Here is a 7,658-nt window from a genome sequence, read left to right as displayed (position 1 = left end):
CAAAAGAGGAAGCAAAGTGGCCTCACCCATCACCCTGGGCACCCCTAGCCTGTCAATTAGAGATAGCACCTCGGAGTCCCCCTTCCTGAGTGGAGGAAGAAAGTGTTCTGTGCAGGGGAACTTCCTGGGGGTTTCCCTGGGGAGGTGGAGCTTTTGCATGGCCTCAGCCCAGCCTTTGGGGCAGAGAATCCTGTGGCTGAGGCAGGCAGGAGCCACTCATTTGGGCCTCCTGGGACTACCCTGTCTTCTCCCACCACGGCTGGGCCTGGCTGGGGGCCTGGACACACATCGAGAGCCCAGAGGATGGGACCCTGGTCAGCAGTGGTGCTGAGGGGCATGGTGAAGGCAGCTGGGATGGGGCCTCCAGCTAGGAGGAGGAAGCTGGCCTCTCCTATGGGGCCCTGGGCAAGTCACTCTCCTCTTTGGCCTCTGTTTTCTCATCTGAAAAGTGGAGGAATGATGGCCCTGTGATGCAGGACTCACATGGTGACAATGCAGTCACAGAGAGGAATGTGGAGGGCTTTGTGCCTGGCTCTGCCCTGGGGGAGGGGTGTGATGGCAAGAACAGTGCTGTGAGTGCTAGGAACGAGGTGCTCAGGAGAGCCTGTGAGGCAGGTGGAGTTCCTGCCGCACTTTCCCAGAGGAGGAAACACACAGGTTCAGGGAGGCCAAGGGAGTGAAGCTGGAATCAAAGCGCCCCAGAAGTGGTGGCAGTAGTACTAGTACCAGCTGATCTGGCCAGGGGTCCAGGGCCCCAGGGTCAGGGGGCTGGGAGAATAAAGGGGTGAAGAGGATGTCCTCACTGACCTTGCCCTCGACCCTGGCAGGAGGGGACCTTCACGGTGGCCACCCTGGAGATGGAGCCCCAGAGATCCCAGAAGAGGCAGCAGCTGCAGGTGGGGTGGGAGAAACTCCAGGGAGTCAGAGGGCAGGACTCCTCCCTCCCAGCGAAGGCCTCACATCAAGAGAGGAGGGGGCCTTGCTTCTCCAGCAGTGCCTGAAATGCCTCCAACAGAAGTGGCCAGAGCAAGGGTCAGGGAGAGCTGGGCTGGCGCAGAGGGTGGAGGTGGTGGGTTGGAGAGGAGCAGGGAGAACCAGGGCTGGCCCCTCACAACCTTTGTGATTGCCAAAGCCGGCTGTAGGAGTGGCTACACCGAGTTTGCTAGACGCAGAGAGGTGTGGGGACGGGTTTTGGGTGGGGGCAAATCTTGGCTGCTCCACGTGGGAGGCCTGGGTGGGTCCAGGAGGCTGAGTGTGAGGGATTTGATTAGGTAAGTAGGGAGCTGCAGCTGCCCCAGGTGGCTGCAGATTGTTTGATCTGATCAACCCGAGGGCGGTACCGGAGAGCCAGTGCTCATCAACACCCCACCCCATGGGCACAGGGTCCGACCCCTCCTTGGCCCATTCCACCTGACCTGGTGATGCTGGGCACTGCGATGAAGGATTATCCAGATGCGATTGAGGCTGGGGAGGGGCAGGGCGGGGCCAGGGTCCTGAGCTTGGGAGGAGAGAGCCCCTCACCGAGACTTGAGCTCTCGGCAAACCTCCTCTCAGGCGGTCCTCACACTTCCCCTGTGAGCCGGGCGTCGCGCCTACCGTATTGATGAGGGAACGGAGGCTCCACGGAGCCGCCAGACCCCGTTCCCCGTGTAGTGAAGCGGCCCAGCTGCAGGAGATTGTAGCTGCGCTGGAGTCAGACGCTCCCTCGGGCGCTGTCCATGGTGGCAGGAGAGTGACGTTAGAGAGCACGGGAGTAGGTGAACAATCCCTTCCAGCTCGAGGCCTCGGTTTCCCTGTCTGTCATCAGAGAGGGCTGGGCTCTAAAGTCCCTGAGCCTCCGCTGCCGTGACCGCCTCCTCTGGAGCCTAGTCTGACCCAGGTCCAAGTCCCATTTTGTGTGCACGCCCTGCCCCCTGGTGGACCCTGTTGGTACTGCAACGTGAGAGGAATGTGGTCGGGAGGTGGTCAGCGGCCAGGGACCTTTTTGATGGGCTTTGGCTGTCTGACTTCCAGGCAAATCTGATCAACTTCCAGGAAAGGAGTTAGGTAAGCAGCTGTGGCATTCACTGCGGGAGGCTGGGGGCGTGGAAGTCGGAGATTCCCCGCCTGCCAGACACTCCCTGGACCCATCCCCTGCATCTTAGACCCATCCCCTGCATTTTAGACTCTTGATCTTGGGAGGGCTTGATACAGAGCAGAGGAGGAACCATCCCACTGGAGGGTGGGGGTAGGCGCTGGAATCAAGGACAACTTCCTGGAGGAGGGACTGTTTGAACCCAACTCTGAGAACAAGTAGGGACTGGATGGGATTGGAGTGGAGGTGGGAGCCTCTTAAAAGCAAAGACCTAGAGAGGCCAAGACTCTTAGCCCCACTCCACACCCCGACCAGGGCTCCTCCAGCACCCCCCAACTGGGCCCTGTCACCCTGCTGTTCTTCCCTCTGGCACCAGGAATGCACAGTAATTAGGGAGCTGCAGCTGCCTCAGATGGCTGCAGATAATTTCCACCTGAGGACTTTGGAACCTGGTTCCAGACCATGGAGCAGCTCAGTGAGGATGAGAGATCAGGCTGGGGAAGGACTTGGGTGAGGGCAGGGGTCGACTCTCTCTGGTGGCCAGCAGCAGGAAGCCTGAAGCTATGGCTCCTGGTCAGAGTCATCCTCTAGTATGTGGTGACAGCTGGGCCATCTAGACTGCAGGTGCTGGGCAGGCATTGGGAGGGAAAGCTGAGGTGTGGCTCCAGGTAGTCTCAGGGCTGCCACCCTGTCCTGTAGCTATAAGCAGTCCTGCCAGTCAGAACCACCACCTGAGTCAGCCAGCAACGGCCTCAATGCCAAGGAGAAAAGGCCACAGTCAAGCTCAGGTGCCTGTGAGAGCCCTGGTGTACTGGGCGGACCGTCCCAGGGCTCAGTGCAGCTTTGGGCTAAGTGTGGGTTTGGAGTGTCAGACAGCTGGCACTGGGCTCCCAGCTCCATCACTGAACAGCCCTGTGACTGGGGCAGGTCACCTCGCCTCTCAGGGACTTGCTTTCCTCCTCTGTGAAATGGGCTGATGCTAAATGATCACTCTCGTGACTGGGACACCAAGCACTCAGCACAGTGCCTGAAGCACAGAGTAAGAGCGGGTGGCAGGGTAGTCTGAGACTCTGGGGTAGTCCCCTCCAGGTCATCCTGCCCTCCCATCCAGCCACCAGGCCCCCAGAGCAGAGCCCTGGACCAGTGGCTGGACAGACACGAGGCATGCTCAACTGTGACCCCTACATACGCAGCAGGGCACAGCTGGGCCCCCCAGGGACCCTGGGCCAGCTCCTCCAGCCCAGATGAGAAGGATAGCAAGGTGAGTCTTTTTCTGGGATCCCTGGAAGCCCAGGAGAAAATGAGACACTCCTGTCCCCTCTCCCTAAGAGCTCTCCCCCAGCCCTGGCTGCTTTGAAGAGGGGCAAAATTTATTTACTATAAAAATGGATACAATAGAGATGAATACTGTATTAAAATCCTGTTTCTGTTACAGCCTAGGAGCTGTGGTTTTGTTCTTTCACTTCCTGTGTTAATTGGAGATACAGGCTCTCATATCCCTCCTAGAGATGAGGCATCTTGCAGGGGTGCCTGTGTGTTGACTGCAGGAGAAGGGAGATGGGAGAAAAGTAGGACTTCCTCAGGGCCCATGTTCATTTCTGTATCGTCAGCTTGGGCGAGAAGCAGAGACAGCCCCTCAGAACTCCCAGGTTAGCAGCTGAAGGGGCTTTCACACGGCATAGCAGCACCCTTGGGAATCTGGCCGTCTTTAAAAATACCCTTCCAGGGACCATTTCCTGACCCAAGACAGTGGCTACCTTTCTACTGCTTTGGAGGAAGAGGGAACATGTTCTGATTTGCTTACTGAGGTTTCCTTTGATCAACTATTAGGGACTTGTAGTTTTCTTGTTCAAACGCTGGAATTGCATCAGTACTAAGTGTGTATGTGTGTATGTGTTGGGGCGGGGGGAGTGTAAAAAGATCCAAATGTGTAATGTGGAAAGGACAAGGCCAAAGGAGGATTATTTGCAAATGGAGTTAGGGCAGGCTGGACATTGCATCTTCAGTTCACTTCCAGGGGAGCCGTGAGTGACCCTTGACCTTAGATTTGACTCCTCCTGGGATTCTGTCTTTGACCTCAGCACTTCTTTTCTTGCTAGTTTCTTATCCAGGGGGAAAGATTTTGCAATGCAATTTTTAAGGCTGCAGCTGGGCCTCATTGCATAAACATTGCTACTACCTATGATCTAGGATTTCCAGCATCCCTGCAATTCCTGGTATAATTCCTTTCAAGGCAGAAATTCCCTAGAAGACTCCCAGCCTCTCTGTCAGGCACATCCTGGCCATTCCTTCCTGGCTGGAGCCTGATGAACCACAGGTGAGCTCTGGTTTGCCAGGATAAGGGTACTTATTCCTTGTCAATGACAGACCCCACACTCCCATACTGGCCAAGGTGAAGTCTGGGGTCCTGTGTTCCTGAGGTCGAAGGTCTTGGGGGTCCCCTGTTTACACACTCAGTTGTGTTGTTACTGACTTGTCCTAAGGGCAAGCTGGCCCGAGTCCTTAGAGCTTACAGCCCCCTGGATGGCTTTATCCTCTGTCCAGTCTTGTACTGTGGTTATTTCATGGGGCAAGGTGGGCAGGAGTGGGGGGGACTGTGAACTTTTCCCGTGGGGAGAGCTGAAGGTGAGGCATTAGGGGGGCAGTGAGTGGGAGGCATGGGAGGGCCCAGCAATTAGGCAAGAAAATAAAATGAAAGGCATTCAATATGTAAGATATAGGGAAAAAGTGGTTTTTCCCTCTATTCACACACCACTCAATACAATACGTCTGATAACGGATGTGTGAAGGTCATTTCCCCATACATCAAGCAATTCTGCAGTGTATTAGGCAGTGAATTAGGCATCCTCTAATTCAATTCCATTCTGATACTATCTACCTGGAGACAGGCTGAGTGCCCAGTCCCACAAGACTGCCCTCCACTTTAGATGCCCGTAGCAAGTAGTAGGCTGTCACCTGTTAATACATTCTTTAGAAACTGGCTGTAAATCAGGGTTCCTGTAACTTCCTTCTTGGGCTTGATTAATTTGCTAGAGCAGCTCACAGAACTCAGGTAAACACTTTACTTACATTTAGTTGTTTGTTTATTTACTTATTGAGACGGAGTCTCATTCTGTCGCCAGGCTGGAGTGCAGTGGCGCTCTCAGCTCACTGCAACCTCTACCTCCCGGGTTCAAGTGATTCTCCTGCCTCAGCCTCCTGAGTATCTGGGACTACAGGTGCATGCCACCGTGCCCAGCTAATTTTTGCATTTTTAGTAGAGACGGGGTTTCACCATGTTGGCCAGGATGGTCTCAATTTCTTGACCTTGTGATCCGCCCACCTCAGCCTCCCAAAGGGCTGGGATTACAGATGTGAGCCACTGCACCTGGCCTACTTGTTTATTAATAAAGGATGCAGATAAACAGCCAGATGGAGGCGATACATAGGGCAGGGAATGGAAGAAGGGGCATGGAGCTTCCATGACCTTTCTGGGCGTGCCTCCCTCCAGGAATCTCCATGTGGCCAGCTATCTGGAAGCTCCCAGAATCCTGTCCTTTTGGGGTTTTATGCCTCCAAACTGATGATCCACAGGCACGCAGGGATACAGCCATACCAACTGAAATACTGAAATGCTTCCAATCAGGGTGGTAAACAGGCACTGCCCTGCACTCACCCCGAGTGCTTCCCCTCTGCTTCACTGACTCTGTTCATTCCCCTCCCTGTTGTTTAGATTGGTCATTTCTATTGTTCTTTTTGTTCATAGATTCTTTCTCCTCACTTTTGAAACCTGTTGAGCCTACCCATTGAGTTTTTAAATTTTGGTTATTATATTTTTCAGTTAAAGCTTCCACTTGGATTTCTTTTTCTATTTTTTTATGATTTTCTAATTTTTCATTTGTTTCAAGTGTGTTTATAATTGCTTATTGAAACGTTATTATTATGGCTATTTCAAACCACTGTCAGATAATTCCAACATCTGGCATCTTGGTATTCACACATACTGATTGTCTGTTCTCATCCAAGTTGAGATCTTCCTGATACTTGGTGCGATTTTCTGGTGTGTTCTGCATAACTTCCCTGACTGTAGAGCCCTTGGTGGAGGGGGTCTGCAGACTGGAGGAAGGCCTTCTAAACCTAGTGCCAGGGGCTTCACTTTCCTTACCTAAAAAAGAAGCTTCTCACTGGAGCAAGAGCCAGCATTCTCCAGGGTGCCAAGAGGGGGTCTCTTGTAAAGCTCAATGTAGACCCAGATATTTGTCTTGGCCCTGTTGGGCCTTGGCACCTTGGCAGCAACAGGGTACAGTTTAACAGGATGAACTTGAAGTCTTAGTCCAGTTTCTAGGAGCCTCTTATAAAAAGAAAATTAAGTTTCAGGATCTTCCAAATTTATTATGCCAAAGGGAAAAGTCCTGGAAGCTGACTCACATAATATGACTGTTTTTCTTCTTTGGTGCATGACCTTTACTTTCTGACCTTTGCATTGAGATGTTATACATTAACCAGACTCTCTGCTCTTTATTCAAACCTAGACTAAAAGAGGTGCAGACAGAGACCCTTGGGACAGTTGCCTTTTTACAATAGAGTGTTAAACAACTCTCTTAGAGTGTAGTCAGTATATCCGTATGTCAGCCTTTGTACGGACAGTGCTGTAGTTCTGTTCAGCACCTGTTTTGCCTGTATAAATGGTCCTCATTTTTCCCCACACACTGAAGCACTGATCACCATTCTTCATTGTAGCTCTGCTCCCCAGATGGCCAACTTCACACTGTGTGCTTGAATAAACTCTCTTTAAATCAGATCATAACCTTTTAAATTATTTTAGATTGACACTCTGGATCTCAAGCTGGTTCTGCCTATGATTTGTTGGTGACTTTGAACAGTAACAGTGAATGTAATACACCACATCAACAGGATTAGAAACAAATATCACTTTTTTTTTTTTTTTTTGAGATGGAGTCTTGCTCTGTCGCCCAGGCTGGAGGGCAGTGGTGCGATCTCAGCTCACTGCAACCTCTGCCTCCTGGGTTCAAGCAATTCTCCTGCCTCAGCCTCCTGAGTAGCTGGGATTACAGGCACACACCACCATGCCTGGCTAATTTTTGTATTTTTAATAGAGACAGGGTTTCACCATGTTGGCCAGACTGTCTTGAACTCCTGACCTCAGGTGATCCACCTGCCTTGGCCTCTCAGAGTGCTGGGATTACAGGCATGAGCCACTACACGTGGCCTAAAAATCACATTTTCAAAAAGCATCACAATTGATGCAGGAAAGGCAATTGACAATATCCAATATCACTTCATGATAAAAACTCAACAAATTAAAAACAGAAGGGAATTTCCTTGGCATAGTAAAGAACACCAGAAGAAATCCACAGCTAACATGATGCTGAATGGTGAAAGACCAGATGCTTTCCTTGTATGAACAGGGACAAGACAAGGATGTCAGCTCTTGACACTTTTATTCAACATTGTACTAGAGGTTTTAGCCTGGGCAATTAGGCAAGGAAATAAAATGAAAAGGCATCCAATATGTAAGATATAGGGAAAAAGTGGCTTTTCCCTCTACTCACACACCACTCAATACAATACGTCTGATACCGGA

Source organism: Gorilla gorilla, chromosome 13 (assembly GCF_029281585.2).
Source record: "Gorilla gorilla gorilla isolate KB3781 chromosome 13, NHGRI_mGorGor1-v2.1_pri, whole genome shotgun sequence".
Taxonomy (NCBI): Eukaryota; Metazoa; Chordata; class Mammalia; order Primates; family Hominidae; genus Gorilla; species Gorilla gorilla.
The sequence above is the reverse complement of the archived record's forward strand: the minus strand, read 5'-3'. Positions refer to the sequence as shown.